Raw genomic sequence first — 22703 nt, 5'->3', positions numbered from 1 at the left:
CAGCTCAGCAGAGAGCCCAAAACATCCCTGTGTGCCTCATGAGGGATCCCTGCACAGCTCAGCAGAGAGCCCAAAACATCCCTGTGTGCCTCATGAGGGATCCCTGCACAGCTCAGCAGAGAGCCCAAAACATCCCTGTGTGCCTCATGAAGTGCAGGCCCAGATGATCCCCCTGGAGGAAATGTGCCCTCAGCCCAGGGACGCTCAGCATGGGCTCCCCCAGCCCCTCGGGGCCCCGCTGCTGCTCACAGCGGCCCCTGCCTGGCTCCTGCCTGCCCTCACCGTGGGCATCCACGGCTGCTCCTGGGCACGGAGCTCAGCCAGCGCTGGTGCCAGCTGGGCTTTGCTGCTGCTACCACCTGGACATATCTCTGACAACTCTATTTCTTTATTTGAACAGAAAATGAGGGCCAAGCCCTGCCCTGGCAGACAGGGCCTGCCCACCTTCAGTCGTGGTTGGGGAACAGGACCAGGGGGCTCAGGGGCTGAGGGTCTCGTTGTGGAGGGGTGAGTTTGGGCATGGGCTCAAGACGGTGCTGCAGCTGCGGCAGGGCAGATGGGGACAGAAGTGAAGAGCTGGGAAGACGGGTCAAGTTCTCTCTGCCTGCGTTGTTAGGCTCGTCTTCTGAAGATGGGCAGGAGCACCTTTGGAGAGAGGAGTGGCTGAGGCCCCCAGCTGCCAGTGGCACACTGGGACCCTCCTGCACAGCAGGGCCCAGAGCTGGCAAGGCTCCCCAGCACGGCTGGAGCTGCTGGCACAGCTTGGTCCAGCTGGACAGCTGCCCCTCAAGGCCCCGGCGAGCAGGGGACGGCTCTGGGCAGGCTCCCTGGCCAGGAGCGGGCCCCAGAGTGCGTCTGCCTTTCAAGGGCAATCTCGTCCCCGCTCTTTCTCCTCCCCACCTTGCTTTACCTGTGCCCTGTGCCCCTGGGGCTGCTCTTGGCCAGGCAGCCTCAGTGGGAGCCAGCACTGGCTGCAGCCCCAGCGGGCCCCTGCTCAGAGATTGTTCTGAGCTGTTTTGCCCCCGCTTCAGGACAAGCATCCTGATAAAAGAACTTAATTGTGTTTATATCTATCACAGAACCACATTTATCTAAAATCAATTTTAGTATGGAAATCACCTGTGGATGGTGGACTCATCAGACGCTGCTGGGACGTTGCACATAGCTCAGGGAAGAGTGTGATTGTTATTAAATTGTGTCCTGTTCTACTATGGTCTGATGGCCATGAAGAGAAACTTTCTGTGCCTCTGACTCTCACCAGTTCCTGACCCCCAAAGGACACAAACCTGATGAGTTGTGGTTCCCACTCCAGTGCTGGCACTTGAACCTCCCTCCATAGCCAGAGCAGAGCTCCCTTGTCCCAAAATGTCCCTGGCAATGCAGGGATGAAGGAAACAGGACGGGCTGTGGGGATCAGGGGCAGGGCATGGCCACGGATTTGGAGTGGTTGTGAGCCCCGGGCAGGACCCGGCCCTTGGCCTTGGTGAACCTCATCCCATTGTCCTGGGCCCACGGCTCCAGCCTGTCCAGATCCCTCTGCAGAGCTTCCTGCCCTCCAGCACAGCCACACTACCACCCAGCTTGGGCTCACCTGGGAACTGCCTGAGGGTGCCCTCGATGGCCTCGTCCAGATCAGCACTAAAGAGATTTCACTGACCTGGCCCCAGTCCTGAGCCCTGGGGACACCCCTGGATGTGACTCCATTCCTCAGCTGTTCTGAGTGCCAGGGGCTGGATGAGGGAAATCGTGGGGATGTGTTTCAGGAATGCAAAAGGGCCAAGGGCTGAGCCCCAGCCCCTGGCAAGGCAGATCCTGTCCCTCCCTGGTTGCTCAGGGCTCTTCCCGGGATGGGCCCTGGGATGTGGGGCTGTGCAATGCCAAGGGCAGGACCCTGGGGCAGCCCCTGCCAGGCTGCTGAGCAGGGACAAAGAGGCAGTGAGGCCCCAGGGCTGCAAGGGTCACTTGTCCCCTGGTGGCCTCAGGCCCAGGGCCAGCAGCCACGGCCAAAGTGCTGCACAGGTTGGCTCTGTCAGGGCCTTGCAGCTGCTGCACATGCCTGTGCCCTCTGCAGCCCAGGCTGTCCTACGGTGTCCCTGCCCTGCGCCTCTGTCCCTGCCGGCTGTCCTCATCCCCCGGCTGCCCCACCTCGCTGGCCCCTTCCTTTGCTGACAGCTCTGCCTCCTGCCTGCCTCTGCCTGGCCACACAAAGCCTTGGCCTTGATACCAAAAGGGTTCATTCCATTTTTACCCTGCCTGTGAACTTTTAGCATAGGAAAAAGGCATGCAGGTCCTGCTGTCCCAGCAAGGATGGCTGGCAGAGAAGAAGAAGATATCTGGCTCAAGAATGCAGTGATGGAGAAAACAAGGGCTGGATCTGGGAACTTGGGGTGGGTTTTATGGAAATGGGGAAATTGTAATACACATTTAGCAACTGTGTATAAGCAACACACTGGTCGAATTCCATGTCCACATAAGGTTAGGAGTTATCCCTCACTGGACCTCAGGCCTCAATAAATGATCCCCTCTTAAATAGCAAATTAGTGTTAAGGAGCCTTATTCTGATAGTTTGTGTTTCAGAAACACGTGGCTTTTGCTCCTCTCTTCCACCTGAGAGCTTCCTGGGCAGGGGCAATTCTTCCAATTGCACCAGCGTGGCCATGGCTCGAAAGGGCAGCGAGCAGACGGATTTAGCTTCTCCTGCCAGCCCCTGAAATGCCAGTTGTCATTTGTGTGCGCTGAGGATTCCACTTCAGACTCGGAACTCGCGCAGCTGCTCCTGGGGCGCCGCTCGCACGCTGGCACAGCGGTGCTGCAGCAGCTGTCCCGCACACAGGGAGGGCTCTGGAGCCTCCCCAGGGCCACCAAGGAGCGGAGGAGGGAACGTGCCCGGGATCTGCTGCAGGACCGGGGGATTGCGGGGGATCCTTCGCTCTCTTGGATGGGGGAGGGAGCGGGGAAATGGAATCAAGATGAGACAGGGATCAGCCAGCCCCACGCCAGGCAGCGTTTTCTCCTCTGAGAGCTCCTCTGAGCTGAGCGAGCTGGTGAAGCCTGCGGAGCAAATGAGAGCCGGGACTGAGGGAAAGGCTGGCTGGGAAGGAGTCAGATAAACCCGTGTGGGCATTTCCCTTTCCAAGGGGCTCCTGGGGAGACAAAGGAGACAAGAAGGATTCCCCACCTCACGACATCTCCTTTTTCCCTTCAGTAGCCCTATTGCAGTCACTGCATACAAGACTTTACTTGATCCCCTCGATGCCAGGGAGCACCAAGAACTTGAACCTTGCTGGAGTCCAGCCCTGCCTGCCTGTCACCGAGCAGAGGGGAAAGATGCAGAACCTGGGCAGGGGTTGAGCCAAATTGGCATTTTGCCACTTGTGATTTCCTCCCAGCTTTTGCAGCAGGGTGACAACCCCATCGCTGCAAACCACTCCCTTTTGCAAGGCACACGTGGACCTCGCTGGAAGCTCAGGGCTCTTGAAGGGGCTGCTGCAGTTGGCAACAGGAGCTGTTGTTGAACTTTTCACATTGCTTAACCCCCCTGCCAAATGCCATCAAGTGGCTGAGGAAGGACACAAAAAGATTACCTTGGAGGAAGGGAGGCCAAAAGCTTGGAAAAGGATGAAAGAAATGCTCTGATCATGACGATGACAAAAAAATAGAACGATTTCTTTTCGACAGCAAATGAACACCCGCCACCCTCCAGCCCTCCCAGCCTGGCAGGCCGAGCGGAGCCGTTTCCATGGCATGAGGTGCTGGCAGCCTGCGGAGAGAAACCAGAGAGCCACGGTCAGTCACAGAAGGCTCCTGTGCCCTGTCCTGCCATGGCCTATGCCCAGGCCAGGCTGCTGGCTGTGCTCAGAGCCCAAACCTCCCAAGCCATTCTCTGTTTCGAGAGAAGGGCAGCGTGGCAGGCCACGTTCCACCTCCTCCGCTTCAGCACAGCACAGCAGCCTCCTCAGCAGCTGCAAGGGCGGGATGCCCGTGTGCCCGCTGCCCTCTGCCAGAAGCCCTTCTGCCAGCCCAGCTGTGGAGCCGGGTACCCACCTCTGCAGACCTGCTGCCAGGAGAGGAGCCGATCCCACACGAGGTCCTCGTCCTTCTTGAAGGGGATGTCCCTGCAGGCCGTGGCCCCTGGGGTAGCGCTGGCACTGGATGTGCTCCACGGACGGTGCAGGCGCTTCCCCATGCGGTCCGGGCACCAGGTGTAATCTTCCTGGGAAAAACAAAGAACAATTGCATGAAAGTCAATTCAAAACAAGACCTGGAAACAAGAAAAACCTACACAGCCTGTCACCGTTTCACGGGCCTGAGGAGGGTCTGACCACTCCATGCGAGAATGAAACCTGTCCACGGGTGGGGAAAAACCCCACCTTTCCTGCCCGTAAACGCACCCCTTCCTCGAGGGCCTGCAAAGCAGACCAGCTGGGGCACGGCTTCGGAACCCGTCCCCCTCTGCTGCCCCCATCCACATGGATGGATGTTTGGTCAGGCTGGATGTCCCCGCCCCAGCCCGGGCCAGGCTGGCTGGCAGAAGCTGTCAGCAAGGCCAGGAGCCGGCTCCCCTTCCACAACATCCGTCCCCTGTCCCACCATAAAGCAGCTCGGCAGCCGGGGGAAAAATTAATATTCCCCAGCGCCGCCGAGCGGGGAACCTGCGGTGCGTGGCCAGGCCGAGCCCTGCCATGCCTGGAAGCACGAGCATCCCCCCGCCCCTGCGCCGGCTGGGGACTCATCTTGATTTCATCGGGGCGCAGAGCGTGTCCTCCAGGAAGGGGCCGCAGCCAAAGCCGGTCGGCTTTGCCCCGCCAGCGGCCAGCTCCAGGATGGTGTTCCCAGCTCCACGTGGTGCTCCAGAAGAACACGCCAGCTGTGCCTCGGCTTGCGGGGACATCCCGATACCATTGAGCTGCAGGGGGATGTTTCCCCTGTTCCAGTCCGTGGCACCTTCACCGCACTGCCACCACTTCTCCAGTGGCACGGGGAGCACTGAGCTGCTCCCTCCACAACTCGCTGGGGACCAGCGGAAGCATCTCCTCGGCTGCGCTCTCTCCTCCGTGCCGCGGCCACAGGGAAATGCTCCGCGGTTTTCTTGGAGTGCCACCAGATGGGTGCAGCTGGTACTTGCTGGGCTCCTGGATCCTACTGAGCACAGGGATGGATCTCTGCTGTCTCCTGGGCCAGGCAGGGCTCCTGCAGCCAAGAATGCTCAAAAAGGTCTTCCAGTGATGGCCTGTCTGCGGGGTCCATGGATAAACACCACCTGATGAGGTGCTGGCACTCTGCAGAGAGAAACCAGAAACCGCCGCTCAGCGGGACAAGGCTCCTGTCCATGCTCTGCCACATTCCACGGTGCCCAGGCCACACTAGGAGTGCTCAGAGCTGCAGCCAAAAGCTTCCCATGGATCCTCCCTTCTGGAGGAGAGCAGCACAGAGGCACACGTGCCACCTCCTCCAGCTAAGCCCAGGAGATCAACCGCCTCACTAGCTGCAAGAGCAGGACGCTGATGTGCCAGCTGCCCCCTCCCAGCCCCGTTCCTCCTCCCGAGCCCTGAAGGCGCAGCCCCACCTTGAGACACCTGGGGCGGGGAGAAGAGCTGGCCCCGGACGATGTCCTCGTTTGTGTGGAAAGGAAGGTGCCTGCAGACCAGGTGATAGAGCAGGATGCCCAGGGACCAGATGGTGGCTGGCTGGCCATGGTAGCAGCCAAAGAGGATCCACTCCGGTGGGCTGTACTCCGGCATCAGCCGGCCTGGGAGAGGCGGGACACAGACGGGATGGGACGGGAGTGGCGTGAGTGTGAGAGGGAGAAGGGGCATGGGGAGTGAGTGGAATGTCGAGCGGAAAACCGATCGAGAGAAGCGCTGCTGCTGCTGCTGCTGCTGCTGCTGCTGCTGCGGAACCGCCGCAGCTCGCGAACGTTCCTCCGTTGCCTCCGCGAACCCAACAGAGGAGCCACCGCGCGCACCGCGGCACGAAAGAAAGAAACAAACAAATAAAACCCCAAAGGAGTTCCTATTAGAGAAGTAACCAAATCAAACAATGTAGCAATAAAGAAGAGTCTTGGCTTGTGGCTTCTTTCTTCTTTGGCTGAGGTGTAGCATTTCATGGGGAAGAATTGCCTCTTCTGACAATTTCTGACAGAAGTTTTTGGACAGGAGTGCAGCATTTAATTTTCAAGTAGAATAAGGAAATTGTCTCAGTAATGTCATCTCTTTTCATCCTCTGTTGAGACAGTTGCAGGCTGCCAAAGGACAGGGTCTGCAATGTGGAACTTGGGGCCAAGTTTGTTTTTCTGCCAGAGGATGAGGAGGGGAAGTATCCCAGAATCATGGAGTCGTGGCATGGTTTGGCTTGGAAGGGATCTGAAAAATCACACGGCTGCAACCCCCCTGCTGTGGCTGGGCACCCCTTGCACTAGCCCGGCTTGTCTAGAGCTCCATGCAGCCTGGCCTTGAGCACTGTCAGGGACGGGACAGCCACACCTTCTCTGGGCAACCTGTTCCAGGAGAGTCTTTTTTCTGAATCCCTCTCCTAAACCGACTCTCTTTCCATTTGGATCCATTCTCCCTTGTCCTGTCCTTGCCTGCCCTCCTACAAAGACCCTGTCCAGCTTTCTTGTAGGTTGCCCTCAGGTCCTGGAAGGCCACAGTTGGATCAAGTCTCAGTCTCTTGCCCAGGTTGAGGAAGCCTTGCAGGAGACGAGTGTTATCAATAAATATTATAATATTGGCTTTTGACAAATATTAAAATGAATTTTATATGTGTAATGTTAAAGTAACTTTGTTCCAAAGATATAGTTTCTAATTTTGTTGTTAATTAAGCTTAGACATAGTAGTGCAATAGCTGATAGAAGTCTGCTTGTGTTAAAATGCCTGCTTGGATGGGATAACATCCAATGAACACAGGATGAGGACACCTGCTACAGATCTGCCAAAGATCAGCACTCACCGTCTGAAGGCAGTGTGGACCAAGGCCCGAACTGGAAGTGATAAAGAGAAGGAGCCAAACTCCAGCCAGGAAACACGCATGTTCTGAAAAGGGGGACCCAAGGAGGGACCATGTGAAATAGTTCCTGGAAAATGTAAACTACGTTATGGATATGCATAATGGGCTATGAATATGCAACAGGCTGATGTGAGGGAAAAGGTATTTAAGGGAGATCCCCGAAGGTAACAGGGTGCTCTTGGCTGAGTGCCATGATGCACCCACCCATAAATAACATTTGCTCTGTGGTCCTTGTCTCCCATTGTCCTTTATTAAACTTTTTACATTTTCCCAGGAGAGTGAACATGTTTTTCACATGGGCTACACATGCTTATACACAATTCTTGGAAGACTAGTAATGTTTTTTGACAATGATTGGGTTAATCTTCACATAATCAAACTTATCCATTTTGCAATATGTCTTGCTCATAGAAGTTGATTCAATCTTCTTGATTCAGTCTTCTTGCAGTCTTGAAAGCTCTGTTTCTTCTTGCCAAGGCATTCTGATTATCAAGTCTTTTATGCTAATCAGGTCCAAAGTTCATCAACTCACTTCTGTCCTGGCAGCATGGCTGTGTCTACGCAAGCAGGGAAACACTAATCGAGGGAATTCCACTAAGGTGAAGGTGGCCTCAGCCTCCCGTGACCGAGCTGCTGGGTATGATCTGTCAGATCCCCTTGAAGGAGCCTCTAGTATGTATGCCCAGGGAAGAAATGGGAACCAGGGCTAGAGGGGCCCTGCCTTGAGCCAGGGAGAGGCACGGGAAAACCGGATCTCTGGTCAGTGTGGATCCGATGGCCTGGCACATCAGAGCCACAGAAATATGAAACCTTAGCTGATACTGGTGCGCAGTGTGCCCTGATACCATGGGGACATGTGGGGGCAGAACCTGTTTCCATTGCCGGGCTGACGGGGGGATCGATCACAGCAATTGACCCTGTTGGGAGCCAAGGTGAGCCTGACTGGGAAGGAGTGGCAGAAACATCCCATTGTGACCGGCCCAGAGGCCCCGTGTATTCTGGGCATAGACTTCCTCCAGAATGGCTACTACAAAGACCCAAAGGGACTCAGGTGGGCTTTTGGCATAGCTGCTGGAGAGGCAGAGGACATGAAGCAGTTGAACACCTTGCCTGGACTATCAGACTGTCTGGAACCGACTGCCCCAGGGGTGGAAGCACAGCCCCACCAGCTGCCATGGACTGATCCAGGCTGCACTGGCAAAGGGTGAAGCTCCAGAACACCTGCAGTACATTGATGGCATCATTGTGTGGGGGAACACAGCAATGCAAGTATTTGAGAAAGGAGAGAGGATCGTCCAGATTCTGCTGGAAGCCGGTGTTTGGAGAATGCACATTCCTGAGTAAAACCAGATTTTGAGCCCTCTCTACCTGGTCGCCCACAAAAAGATCGATTTCCACTGGGGCCCTGAGCAGCAACAAGCCTTTGCCCAGATCAAGCAGGAGATCGCTCATGCAGTCGCCCTTGGCCCAGTCAGGACGGGACCAGAGGTAAGGAATGTGCTCTACTCTGCAGCCAGGAACAATGGCTTGTCCTGGAGCCTTTGGCAGAAGGTGCCTGGGGAGACTTGAGGCCGACCACTGGGATTCTGGATCCAAAGCTACAGAGGGTCTGAAGCCAAGTACACTCCCACAGAGAAGGGAATCTTGGCCGCCTATGAAGGAGTTCAAGCTGCCTTGGGGGTGATTGGCACAGAAGCACAACTCCTCCTGGCACCCCGACTGCCGGTGCTGGGGTGGATGTTTCAAGGAAAGGTTCCCACATCCTGCCACGCCACCGACGCCACACAGAGCAAGTGGATTGCCCTCATCACACAGCACACCCGTATTTGGAACCAGAACTAGGATTTTGGAAATACAAACTGGCCAGAAGGTGAAAAGTTTGGTCTTGCTGATGAAGAGGAGCAGGAACAATTGGCATGGACTGAAGAAACTCCACCATACAAACATCTACCAGCAGAGGAAACACGCTACGCTCTTTTCACGGACGGTTCCTGTCGCATCGTAGGGATGAACCAGAAGTGGAAAGCAGCCGTCTGGAGCCCCACACGACAGGCTGCACAAGCTACTGAGGAGAAGGTGGATCAAGTCAACTTGCTGAATTCAAGGCCATTCAGCTGGCTCTGTGCATTGCTGGAAGAGAGAAGTGACCAAAGCTCTGCCTTTATACCGATTCATGGATGGCAGCCAATGCTCTGTGGGGCTGCCTGGAAAGGAGGAAAAAGGCCAACTGGCAGCTTAGAGGAAAACCAGTCTGGAATGCTGATGAGTGGAAAGACATTGCCTCTCGGGTGGAGAGGTGCCTGTGGAAGTCTGCCATGTAGATGCCAATGTCCTCAAGAGTCGGGCTAATGAGGAGCACCGAAACAACAAGCAGGTAGATCAGGCTGCAAAGACAGAGGTGTCAAAGATAGACTTGGATTGGCATCACAAGGGGCAGTTGTTCTGAGCTCGATGGGCTCATGATGCCTCAGGTCATCAGGGCAGAGATGCCACCTATAAGTGGGCACGAGACCGAGGGGTGGATCTAAGCATGGACAGTATTTCTCAGGTTATCCATGACTGTGAGACGTGTGCTGTGATCAAGGAGGCCAAGCAGGTGAAGCCCCTGTGCTATGGTGGGCGGGGGTCCAAGTACAAGTATGGGGAGGCCTGGTAGATTGACCATGTCACACTGCCCCAGACACGCCAAGGCATGCGCTACGTGCTCACCATGGTAGAAGCCACCACGGGATGCTTGGAGACCTCCCCTGTGCCTCACAGCACTGCCCCAACACCATCCTGGGCCTGGAAAAGCAAGTCCTGGGGAGGCATGGCACCCCTGAGAGGACTGAGTCAGACAAGGGGACTCATTTCAAGAGCGGCATTGCCAACACCTGGGCTAGAGAACATGGCATCGAGTGGGTGCACTGAGACCCGTACTGGGGGTGCTCTGGGACCGAGACTGAGACCGAGGTCGGCATCGGGACCAGGATTGCTCCAAGACCGGTGCTGGGACCTGTACCTGGATTGCTCTGGGATCTCTGAGTTCACTCTGGGGAGCTTTGGCTGCACCCCAGAGCAGCACTGGGACTGGGAGTGGCTGGGAGTGACTGGGAGGGAGCCCTGGGCAGCGTGGGACCCCCTCCGTTCACAACGTTCAGTGCAGTCATCCCGGTCCAAATGATCCCAGTTTGTATGATCCCAGTCTGGATGGTCCTGATCCACATAGTCCCAGTCTGTGCACCCCCAGTCTCTAGGATCCCAGTCCCCATGATCCCCGTCCATATGATCCCAGTCCGCATGATCCCAGTCTCTATGGTCCTGCACGGCACACACTCCAAGGGTCTGGAATTCCAGTTCCCAGTAGGAAACATGTTCCTGCCCTTGAAGGCAAAGCTCTTAAGAAGGGGCCAAAAGCCAAGTGCAGCAAGATCCTACAGTGACATTTCACTGCCAGCCTTCAGTGGCTTAAGATCAGAGATTAGAAGCAGGCCGCGCATCAGGCTGTCCTGAGCTGGGTCCATGTCAGGTCTTTGCCAAGTCCTTGCCAAGTCCTTGCCAAGTTCTTGCCAGCCCTTGTTCGAAACAGCCAGCGTGACGGTTCAGTGGTTGCACCTGCGCTGTGTCCTGTTCTAAGCCGGAACTGCAGTGGGGGAAGGGATTCTTTCTCGTGGCAATCGGAAGGCAGAATGGAAAATGAGGGGCTTCAGACGGGCTCTTACACCACCCCGTGACTGACGATTGCCCTCGAAAGATCTTCATCAGCAGGGTTCCACGGTGTCGTCGTGGAGTCTTCAGGACTCGTCAAGGGTTGGCAGCAATGCCAGGGAAAAGAGAAGAGAAAAAGGAAAGGAAAGAGAAAACAGAAAAACTAAAACAATCACAACATATTAGTAAGCAAATTATAATTAAATAATAAGCAGAATACAATAAGTATTAATTAAACCAGTAATAGTTAAACAATAAATTGTTTTGATAATAATCAATATTCATCAATTGAACAATAGATTGATCAAATAATAAACCAGTATAATCAATATTAAACAATAAAATAATAAACCTAGTATAATCAATATTACTCAGTACAATTTTCTAATCAATAAACAAAAATAATTAAAACAGTGATTAAAACAAATCATAAGAGAAAATTATGTAAAACATATCTTCTAACCTTATAATCTCCTTGTGTCTACAGTCCTGGGAACATCTATAGTGTAAAGGATGTCGGCCAAGTGGTGTGCATTAATTATAGATGTCAATTTTGTTCATCGTTTCATCATTCTCCAATTCACAATAAGCAAGATTACTGATAAAACAAAACCAATCATAACTAAAATCAAAAGAACAACAATGGGATGACACAATTTGTTCAGGACACCGGTGGCAGTGAGCGACCACCCGAAAAGGGTATCCCACCACCTGTGCACGGCATCACTTTTCACCCTTTCTACAACACGATGTATTTCTTGCACATCATGATGAACAGTTACCAGAGTTTTCTGTCCATTCTCCTTGATTTTTCCTAGGATCTCTATTAGATCTTGATGAAGTAATAGTTGCTTTATCAAAGTAAGGTTCATCCCAATGGGAGTAGGCAGTAGCTTGTGAATCAACGTGAGATTGGATTCTAAAAGTTCATGTAAGGTAACTGGAGCTACAAAAGAAAAATCACATCCTGCAATTTTAGTAAAGTTGCAAGCACAAAAATTTGAATGATTTTTAGTATCTACTACTGTACTTTCTATAAGCACAGTATCACAAGTGGTTCTAAAGCAGGCACACCCATTGCCTGTATGTACAAGGACTGTTTTAGAAGTCTCGTTAGGATGAATGTCAAAATGACAGATATTTTGTTCTGTGTCTAAACAGATATCTTGAGCTATAATTGCATTACCTTCACAGATAAACCCTAGTTGTTCTCGGATAGTACAGGACTCTAAATTGACAGTTTGCCATTTGTCATTAATTTGATGGGCCCATTCTCTATGTTCAGAAGGATAGAAAGTGGCTCCGTCATGATTTAATCCTAGTGCAATGATAGGGAATATCAAATGCACCGAGGCATTACTTATGGTCAACACAAATGCTGTGGCTGTGTTTGTGTTAGGGTCATAGGTAAAATTCACTAAATTCCACCAGGATTGGAAATCTCTTTCAAAGTCAGTGGCACTGTCCCAGACTATTTTCCTAATTTCAGTAGGAAAAGTGCCTTCTTCACCTTCTCTTATAATTGCGGCAGCAACTGACTGCATCCATAATTGAGCCTGGATACAGCTAAGAGCTAAGGAAACGTTGCTTTGTGTGGCATTAAGTGCATCAATTATCAATTTGCTATCATTTACATTTATCTTTTCCCAATTTGGTAGAATGTTTGATAGCAACCACTGATGTGTTCCCAAGGTCGATAAGGACGATTGCAGTGGCTGCTGTATTTTGGTTAAATCTTTAGTCGTGGAGGCCAATTTATTCATTAATACTTCTGAATCAATACTATTTAGGATTCCCAGTCCCGTTCCCACGACACCAGTTATGTCTCTTGGCACCCGGTTTTTAGGAGGGTTCCACTGTTGCAGCCAGGTTGTCCAACCCTGAAAAGAGGTTTGCAAAAAGGGTGAACAAGCTGGTTGTATTTCTGAGACATTGTTTTGCATCAGCAATTTGACTTGTTTAAGAGACCATGCCGGATTAAATAATATCTGTTGTTGGCCAGTTTTCCTGATTATATATGGTCCAACTTCAAAAATTTTCGGGGTAAGCATAACTGGTGGCTGGGCTTGAGTGGTGGTAGTGGTGGTGGTATAAACCGTAGTAGATTGGGCTACAGCATTTATTATAAACTTAAAAGAAAGCCCTTTGGTGTTTTTTCCCCATAAACAAACCACTTCTGCAGTCTGTGTTAGTGTAAAATTGTGCCAACAATCCTGTACGCTTGGGTGCGTGCAGACTCTCTCCTGCTTGTCTGTTTGACCTATTTGAACACTGATTGAGGTTGCCTTACTATAAGCAGTTTTGTTAACCATTCGGCATCCTATGCTAATTTTCTCCCCCATTACCCCTTGAAGTTGCCAGGTTTTGTATTCTTTCCATTCTTGCCTGATGTATATCTGATTATTATGCATGACAATAGTTATTAGGTTTAAATCTTTTACATTTCCCATGTATCCGGAAAAATAAACAAAAGCTTGGGACCAAGGTCCTTCGGTGAAGGGGCTTTCCGTCCACTGGGATATGACTATTGTGTTATTATTGGTTGTAGCATTAATCTTAAATTTGTAAACCAGGCCTTGGAAACTAAATGGGTTGGTCAAGTTGTTTTGCCAGCTACATGTCACATAAGTGGTTTTAGTTAAAGTAAAGCTATACCAGCAATCAACAGATTCATTTTTACAGTCTTTTGTAATTGCAATATTGTTAGTTGGGCGAAATGTGGTATAATTACCAACATATTCTTGACGGCAGCATAGGGTAAGGGGAAATATTTTGGCACACTCCCATTTCTTGGTAGGGCATAATTTTGCTGAAGGGATTTTAAAATAATTTTCTCTTCCTGGTTCCATAAAATTTCCAGCAATTGTGATAGAGGAAGCTTTCTCATGTAGAGATCCTTCCACTTTTCTGCATGCTACCACAATAGTCTCACCAATCGTTCCAGTTTGGGTTCTGGTCCATTCCTTCTGATCCCATCCCCACTCACTTGGACGATATACCTTAGAGTTATGTAGCACAATAGTTGCCAGATTCCCGTGACGACCTTTAGGATATGATCCTAGGACATTACTGTGCTCGATGGTAGCTTCAGACCACGGCCACTCAGCAGGGTTCTGGCCAGAGAGTTGTGGTAAGATGCAGAAAAGTATCACCAATTTTATCATGGCTCAGATGATGTCGTCCCTCGAGGTTCTTCTGTAAAGGTAAACACAACAGAAAAGTTCTGCCACTGTATGGCAGAAAAGGTTAGAATGATGGAATTATCCAGCGTGTATTTATCCTGTGCTCCTTTCCCAGAGCATCAGAAGCTATCCATGCATATTTATTCAGAGGAGTTTTCAACACAAGTGGTACCTCCCCTACTGTAGGGAGGTCTACTAAAACAGGTTGTCCAGGATAATGAGCAGGGTTTGTGGAATCGTCAGGTCCTTTCAGCGCGGGAATGATGCTTGGAGCTGTTGGGCAAAAAGCAGTGATCTTGGGACACCCATTTACTCCCCATCTGTCATTTACACCTTTGACAGCTTCCCATAATCGGAGGACCCAATTTCCTTCCTGTGGTTTTAACAGTCGCTTTAAAAGACCGTTAGTCCTTTCTACAATCCCGTTAGCTTGAGGATAGTAAGGGGTGTGAAAAATCCATTTGATTCCTTCACCTTTTGCCCAGTCCTGTACAACTCTGGCAGTGAAATGAAACCCGTTATCAGATTGAATTTCCTGTGGCTTCGGGAAAGTTCCAAACCACCCTTGCAAAGCCTTGACAGTATTGTCCCCAGTAGCTCTTTTAAAAGCATCAGCTTGAACTAACCCAGACACAATCTCTACTCCTACCAACAGAAAATGTTTTCCTCCTGATTTCTTAAAGGGACCAATATAATCTACCTGCCATGCGTCCCACAAGCCTTTGCCTTTCCTTAAATGCAAAAGGTCATCTTCTAAAGGGTGTCTTTCCAGTCGCTTGCGACACTGCTCACAGGCTGATATGCATGTTTTACACATTTCCCTAGTAACGGGCCAACCCCGGGCATGAGCTTCCTGGTATAAATCTTTTGCACCTGTGTGCTGTCTTTTTACATGCAGCCATTCTAACAATTGATTCCATTCCTCTGTAATTTGCTCCTTTTTCAGGGGGATAAGCCTTGCTAGCTCATCAGCTTTATTATTCCATTCTCCTGCTGGATTCCCATCTGTTTGATGAGAGGCCACCCAGCCTACTGCAAAATTCCCCTGACTTGCAATATTTAATATTTCTTGCCATTTCTCCTTTTGCCATACTGGAATTCTGTTGACTTCCCAATCGTTTTGCTGCCAAAAAGGAAGCCATTCAGTACAACCTTTGTATACAGCATAAGAGTCAGTGTAAATGCAGACCAAAGAGGAATTCTGTGCTTCTCGTTGGAAAACACTCCAAACAGCTACCAGCTCCCCAGCCTGTGCACTACCATCTCCTTCTGTAATTATTTGCTCACCAGAGGAAATGTGAAGGGCTGCTGCTTTATACTTCCACATTTTACCTTCCCTTTTAGCAGAAGCATCAGTAAACCAAGAATTTGCTGATTGTTCAGGAGAGAAAGGAGGGGCAACTTTAATTACAGAGGCTGGTTTATCTTGGCCACTATCCAACCCCTCAGTTTCTTGGATTGCTAAATTCTTTACAGCTCCTTCTGTTATTGTAAAAATATTACAGTAATGTTCGATTTGAGCATACCACTTTCTCACTGAGGCCCTCTGAGCCACCCCGTCAGGAGGGGGGGTTCCACTAGTGACTGTTTTAATAACCTTGAAGGGCCCCCTTAGCACAATAGGTTGTTGACGTGCTATTTTTTCCACTTCAATGAGAGCCAGACTAACCACAAACAGTCCCTTTTCCCAGGTAGTGTATCTTTTCTCAGCGTCTCTGAAACCATGAGAATAGAAACCCACAGGCCTTGTTGGACCCTCAGGTCCCCCCTGCCATATGTGTACTGACAGCCCTGAGGCAGCAAATCCCCATTCTACCTGAAAGGGATCTGTAGGATGGATGGGACCCAATGCTTGGTGAGCTGTCGCCTCAAAAATCAGTAATTATAATGCTTCTTCCTGGGAAGGAGTCCAATCCCATTTTACCCCTTTCCTCAACAAGTCATAAAGGGGCCTCGCAATTATTGAAAAATCTGGAATGTGTTGTCTCCAGAACACTAATAGTCCCAGAGCCTGTTGGAGATCCTTCCTAGTGTGAGGCATTTTGATCTGATCTAAAGAAGTCAAGGTGTCTGGTGGAATACACGTCATGCCCCCTTTCCACCAAATTCCCAAAAACTTTACTTCTTGGGAGGGCTTTTGAATTTTTTCTGGGGGAATCTGTAAATCAAGACTCTCTAAATGGGAGATTATTTTCTGTTGAGTCTCTCCTACTGCTTCAATTTCATCTCCTCCCACCAAAATGTCATCAATGTATTGATAAACATCTACATCATCAGGTTTGGATATCTTTTCTATTTCTTTAGCTAGTGCATGGTGGGCTAGAGTGGGGGAATGCTTGTATCCTTGGGGAAGCCTAGTGAAAGTGTATTGCTGTCCTTCCCACGTAAAGGCGAAACGGTCCCTATCTTCTGGCTGTATAGGTATCATAAAAAACATGTCCTTGACATCTATAGTTGCCATAATTGGATGAGCTTTTTCTTGAATAGATATTATCAACTCAGCTAAATTCGGGACTGCTGCCGTGAGAGGGTCAGTGTTGGCATTAAGCCTGCGGAAATCAACTGTTAGCCTCCATTTCCCATTGGATTTACGCACTGTCCAGACAGGTGAGTTGAAAGCAGAATGTGTGTTAATTATTACTCCCTGGTCTCGCAAATCCTGTATAACTGGTTTGATACCTTCTCTGGCACCTGAAGGTAGAGGGTATTGTTTTACATTTGTTATTTTACTATATGGTAGAGAAGGTGCAGTTTGAAGCAGCTTAATATTTAAAGGTGTAGTGCCAAAACACCACAAAGATCCTTCTGAGTCCTCCCATTGTCTCCCTAGTAAATTGTTTGGAATGTTCCCAATTACCATTTTGACAACTAATTGATTCTCATCTCCAGGAAGTGTGAGTTTAACCAAGGCTACATTCATAGATTCTGAGTTTCCTAGGGCATTTAGAACACAGTATTGTCTCTTAGTTGGAACAACTCCACTCCTCTGAACATCCTTTTCTGTTAATGCAGAAATTTGTGCCCCAGTGTCAATCAAAAATGTTACAAGAGCACGTTTGGGACCGGTAATAGCTGTAATTAAAATATCTCCTAATTTATTTTTAGTGAGCATTCTCAAATATACCCATGCTCCGTCCCTTCGCTCATCTGTAAAAGACGGAGAAATTAGTTTCCCTGAAACTGTGTCAGCTCACTTCCCAAATTTTGGGGAGAAGGTTGAGAGAGAAATACCCGCTGACTGGATTTTGAGAGAGGAGTTGGGAAAAAGGTTACTGTTTCTGTGTTTCGGAGGAGATGTTGAGGAAGGGTTGGTTCCTTGCCCGTGTTCTGAGGAGGGAGGGGAAGGAGAGGCGGAGGAAGAGTTGGCTCCTTGCCCATATTTTGAGGAGGTTTGGGTGCAGTGGGTTGGATTGACGGATTTGATTTTCGATGGCGCCAATTAGTTATTAATTTCTGTAATTTATCAAGGGGCAAACCATCCATTACATCTCTGGGGACTCCTTTTTGGACCCCCAATGACCACCAATGCTGGTGGTTAGGGTTTTGTTTTCCCTTTTCTGAATTTTTACCATGAGGAATCTCAATGGACCGAACGCCTTTTGTTTCTTCTGGTTTTTCTTCTAGGGTTTTTACTGGTCCATATTTTCTACAGTAATTGATCAAATCTTCTGCAACTTCACCCCATGCCCAGACTTCACGGCTACTGGCAGGCGAGCTGCATTTGGAAGCTGCGGCTTGTAAGGATGAATGGAATGGAGTAAAGTTGGGATCAGTAGATTCCGTGCGATCAGTGGGATTACCCAGGAATCTGTCCAGTCTTTCCACAGGGCTTAGTGTCATAATAGTTTTTTGTAAGGTAATAGCAGTAGGTTTAAGTGTTTCTGGAAGCCCACGAATTAAAGGGGTCATTATTTCGGGCTTCACAGGTAATTGCATCGGGGATTCAAAGCCAGGAATTAATTTCTTCTCATGAATCATTTGCAGGCAAGCGGCTTTATGCACACTTTCTAAGAGTTGGTCAGGGGTACTAATTATAGTTATGGGGTCTCCCCTTTCCAAGGGGCTTGTCCCCCCGGCCCAAAAAGCCGCACGCTGTGTCAGGGACCATGTGTCACCTTTATCTCCCGTTGTTAGGAAGGCACCATGTCCCCAGTACCCACTGGCTTCTTGTTCAGATAATTTAATTTGATCACCACCAGTGAGGGACACCCGGAAAACATATTCTGTTTCTGATTCGTGTGGAAGGCGTCCATATTCCCTTTTAAGTTTAGCTAACTCAGTGGCAGTGTATGGTATGTGTTTGGTTGTGATGTGAGGTACGAGATCATCATCACTGAGATAATTATACTCTGTTTTAATTAGGGGTCTCAAGTGATGGCAGCAATGTTCCCCACAATTACTTGCTGCTTCTAGTTCCTTTTGGGGGTAAATTTGTTTAATGTGAGGAGTTTCCTTCTCCTCTGTTTCTGTAGAGGAATCAGCATTGTGTGATTTGTTAACATGTTCTTCTGTTATAAGGCAGCTCGCAATGCATAAGTTACATTTCTTGCTTCATATAACTGTTTTTGTAAAATTTCTACTAAATTTTGAAGGGAGTCTACTATTATTTCTTGCTCACTTCTTCGCTGTGAGCGAGTTTCTACGGCTGCCGTAAGACAAGCTCCCAAAACTGAGCATAAGATAGTTTTATTCTTGCCCAGTTTGAACTTTGTATCATGTTGTAAAGAACACACTCTATCAACCACATTATCCAAATTAAACCAATTATTTTGTGCCCATTCCTCTCCTCCCGGAAAAGGTTTGGCATTGTGTTTAGCTAGTAGAGCATAAAGCCCAACTTTAGCTTTATCATTAAGGTTATCACTCATTTTGTGAAGGGACCAAAACCACGACAGGGAGGTACAAACTTAAGTTCCACAAAACTACACAGCCCTCGCTGTGTCGCCCTTCGCTTCCCGGGGTGGGTGAAAGGACAATAATCTGCCGGGGAGGCTCTGCTTAGTTTCTTCAAGTTGTCCCTTCCTTCCCAGACCAGATACACACAACAACAACAAAACAACAGTGTCCCGCCTTTTGCACTAGGGGATCCTTTGTGAATTCCCAAAGACAGTGTGGGTGCCTTTTCAGCTGCAACCCTTCTGTCTAGACAGAAATCCTGTCCGTGACGCCAATTTTAATGTCACGATCCGCTTATTGCGGGGTGTCGTGATGGTTCTTTTCACCGATCCCAAAAGTGCAAAAAGGCAAACAACAAGGGACTATCAGTTAATCACAACAAATGCACCTTTATTAGGGGCCAAAACAGTAAATGTGATGGTGGGGTTAAGAAAGGAGTTAAAAGGATAGAGAGAGAGAGAGAAGAGGGGTATGGGAATAGCTACCAACACAGGCGAGATCCTCAGTGGTCCGGACGATGGGGATCCGTCTGTCGTGTCGGGGAAGTCTCCGAAGTTCTGGTCGACTCGGGGGTCCAGTTATAGTCCACAGAGGAAAGAGGGGGGAACAAGTGTAACAATGAAAGTCCATTGTAATCGCCACGCGGGAACAGGTGAGTCCACAGAAACCACCAAAGCAAGACGAATACAATGAAGAATAAGTCCATTAAAATTACTGAAGGGAAACAGGTCATGTCATTAGTGGTCAGACCACCAATTTCCCCTCCTCCCTGTAGTAGGGGTCTCAGTCTCAGTCCTTGGGAGGAGGATTCTCATTCTTTGTTTGTCACAGCGGTAACGAGGCAGATGAGGGGTCTTCAATGAAGGACCACAGGAGTCACCCCAAAAGTTCATTTGGCTTAAGAACGGAGATTAGAAGCAGGCTGCACATCAGGCTGTCCCGAGCTGGGTCCATGTCAGGTCTTTGCCAAGTTCTTGCCAGCTCCTTGCCAAGTTCTTGCCAGGCCTTGTTCAGAACAGCCAGCGTGACGGTTCAGTGGTTGCACCTGTGCTGTGTCCTGTTCTAAGCTGGAACTGCAGTGGAGGAAGGGATTCTTTCTCGTGGCAATTGGAAGGCAGAATGGAAAATGAGGGGCTTCAGACGGGCTCTTACACATGGGAGACACGTCCCAAAACCTGGGAGTGGCTGCACGGGGTGCCCATGGTGGGGAAAGGGCAGAGAGGGAGAGCAAGGCTCCCGTGTGTCCTGACAGGGCCTGACTCTGTCCCCTGGGGCTGGGGAGCTGTCACAGGGCAGGGAGGGCCAGGGCTGGCAGGGGCTGCTCAGGGATGGGTTTGGCCCGTGTCCCTCGAAGCAGCGACTGCCCAAGCAGCTGCGCTGGCCCCGGGCTCTCCTCCCGGCCTGCTGGGCTTTGTTGGGTGGCACAGCCTGTGCCAAGGGGCGGCAAGGGGCCTGCAGGCCCCAGCTCTGGGGGAAACTGAGAACGTCCTGGCCGTATCCACTGTGCTGCCAGCTCGGCAGTGCAGCACAGCACGGGCTCACGCTCCCCACTGCTCCCACAGACGTTATCACTGAAACAGGAATATTTTCCCCGGATCCAGTGCGCCTCCCAAGAATTGTCTGCCCCCAGGATGTGCGCAGGTCCTGCATGATAGGCACGGTGGTGACACTGTTCACCGTGCCCCTCGTGCTGATCGGCTGCTATCTTGGCATTCGGAAGCTGTACCACAGCAGACGGTCAGTTGTTGATTTTTCTCCACAGCTTTCTTGTAACTCTGCTCATAGCATTGGTAGCCTGACTCGTAGTCATGCTGCACTGGAGCTGTGGCCAGTCCGTGGTTGTCCAAAGAACTCTGCTGAGGGCTCTGCTGCTGCCCAGTGCTTTCATTGGCCTCTTCATTGCTGGGCCTTGTCCTGGGGGGCCCGCTGGGGCTGCAGCCAGTGCTGGCTCCCACTGAGGCTGCCAGGCCAAGAGCAGCCCCGGGGGCACAGGGCAGAGGCAGAGCAAGTTCTCAACGGTACTTGGGCCACACAGCTCAGGACAGGACAGTGCTTATTTAGTAGCTCATGTAAAGTTTCATGGTGACACTGATGTTACCAGACAAGCAAATTTGCTCCTGTTCAGTGTTCAAACAAATCCAACCTGATGAAGGTTTAGCTTTGGCCTTGAGGCTTTGCTCTTTGTGTGAGCCCTGTTCTGGATTGATTCCCACTCAGACTTGGAGCTTGTTTTGGGTGAAGGCTCATCCCGGCCCTTCCGTGTGCAATTCCAGTGTGCGCTTCCGTGTGCTCTGTGCAGCCAGGAAGAAGAGCAGAGAGGGAAGGGGTCGGGCCCAGGGCTGTGCCCCGGGGCTGTGCCTTTTGCAGCTCCTTTACCGGCCCCGGGGTGCCTGAGCTGCTCCTGCTGCTGCTGCCAAGCCCTGGCCCTGGCTAGGGTTGGGTTTAGAGCTGCTGGCAGCTCCAGGGAATCCTTTCTTCCCCATGGACGGCCCTGCAAGGGGCTACTTCCATGCCAGTGTGGGGCCACCGCAGGCACGTGGTCCCCCTGGCCCTGCTCCTGAGTGGAAGGCAGAGCTGAGGGAGTGCTTTGGAGGGCACCAATCACCCAGGGGCACTCACTGCCACTCTGGCCTGAAGGGGACATGGAACAACTTTCTCTTAAGGTCCTTCTCCATGGAAGAACTCAGACACTGGAGAAAAGAAATCCCTGGAGGCAGCCAGACACCTGGACCAGATGCTGAGTGATCTGGAGAGACGCCGTGGTGGGTGCATTTCCCTCAGCCTTCCCCTGGGACTCAGCAGCCGGGGGCTTTCCCTGCACATCTGGACACGCCGTGCCCAGCACAGAGGGAAGGGATCCATGGCAGCCTGGCTGCCCCGCTGCTGCTTTCCTGCCCTGCAGGGCTGTTTCCCAGCCTGGCCTGGCTGCAGCTTCTCCCCAGCCTCTGCAGGAAGGCATTTGGCACCAGCTGGCAGGGAGCCCAACCTGCACCATGGGCCCGAGATGCCTGCGATTTCCCGGTCTCCGGGTAGATCAGGAATGGCACCTGTTTGTAGAAGGGAGTGGCCTGGCCAGTCCCAAAAGTTTTGATGATTTCCTGAACCATGAGTTTGTCCAGTATTGCCTCTTGAAGATGCCATCTCCCAGAAGGGGAACGGCTCCATCTAATGCATCTGTGCCTCTTCCTGTCTCCAGAGATGAAGCGAAAGGCTGTGCTGAAGGCAGCATTTCCTGGAGGAAGCAGTGGCCCATTGGCAGCCCCTGCTGCAGGAAGTGAGGCGATGCCAGGCACAGCCACAGGAGGTAATTGCTGAAGCTTGAGCTGCCATCTCTGCTGTGTGGCAGTACCTGCCCTCCAGGGATGTTGCACAGGACCTGCAAAGAGTGTGGAGAGTGGCCAGGAGCCAGCCCAGAGCTCCCCAGGCCCCTGGGCAGCTTTGGCCATGGCCATGGAAATTTGGCCCCCACAGCCTTACCCGACCCCCTTGCAGTGCCCAGTTCCCCAAGGCACAGGGGGATCCCAGCAGACCAGGAAATGGTTCTGATCTCTGATCCCTTCTAGATGAGCATGCTAGCAAGGCTTCTCCAGCAGCTGGGATGGAAGATGGTTTGGAACCCTTGGGAGATTCTGCAGGTAACTTCTCAACTTGCCCTCAGTGAATAATCACTGACAACCTGGCAGGAAGCAGGTGACAGAAGCTCCTGTGCCTGTTGAGTTACAGGTGTGTCTGCAGGGAGGACTTTTCAGGCTCCTTTCCTGGTTGCTGCGCACAAGCCTGGCTCCCATCACAGGGGTGAGCTGTGTGTCCCTGCTGACCCCACAGGCTGAGCCCTGCTTTTGTGGGATCCATTCCGGGGGAAATGGACATGCATTCTCTTAAGGTCCGCCGAGAGGGAGGAACAGATCTACTAAACACATGAAGTCCCTGGAG

General features: G+C 50.9%; 2 long non-coding RNA genes and 1 pseudogene across 2 annotated transcripts; 2 read left to right on the top strand and 1 right to left on the bottom strand.

The window, feature by feature from the left end:
• LOC128783030 (zinc finger protein 850-like) overlaps positions 1 to 22703 on the top strand; it is a 281788-nt pseudogene that overhangs the window by 91997 nt on the left and 167088 nt on the right.
• LOC128783097 (uncharacterized) lies at positions 3648 to 4365 on the bottom strand. Its single transcript, XR_008428997.1, has 2 exons — positions 4045 to 4365; positions 3648 to 3760 (listed from the first exon to the last, which is right to left on the bottom strand). It is a non-coding gene; the product is annotated as an uncharacterized LOC128783097 (long non-coding RNA).
• Positions 21281 to 22566, top strand: LOC128783083 (uncharacterized). The gene is made up of 4 exons (XR_008428977.1): positions 21281 to 21532; positions 21967 to 22074; positions 22334 to 22405; positions 22494 to 22566. It is a non-coding gene; the product is annotated as an uncharacterized LOC128783083 (long non-coding RNA).

The sequence above is a fragment of the Vidua chalybeata genome, unplaced genomic scaffold (genome assembly GCF_026979565.1).
Source record: "Vidua chalybeata isolate OUT-0048 unplaced genomic scaffold, bVidCha1 merged haplotype W_reject_10, whole genome shotgun sequence".
NCBI classification, from domain to species: Eukaryota; Metazoa; Chordata; class Aves; order Passeriformes; family Viduidae; genus Vidua; species Vidua chalybeata.
The sequence above is the reverse complement of the archived record's forward strand: the minus strand, read 5'-3'. Positions and strand labels throughout refer to the sequence as shown.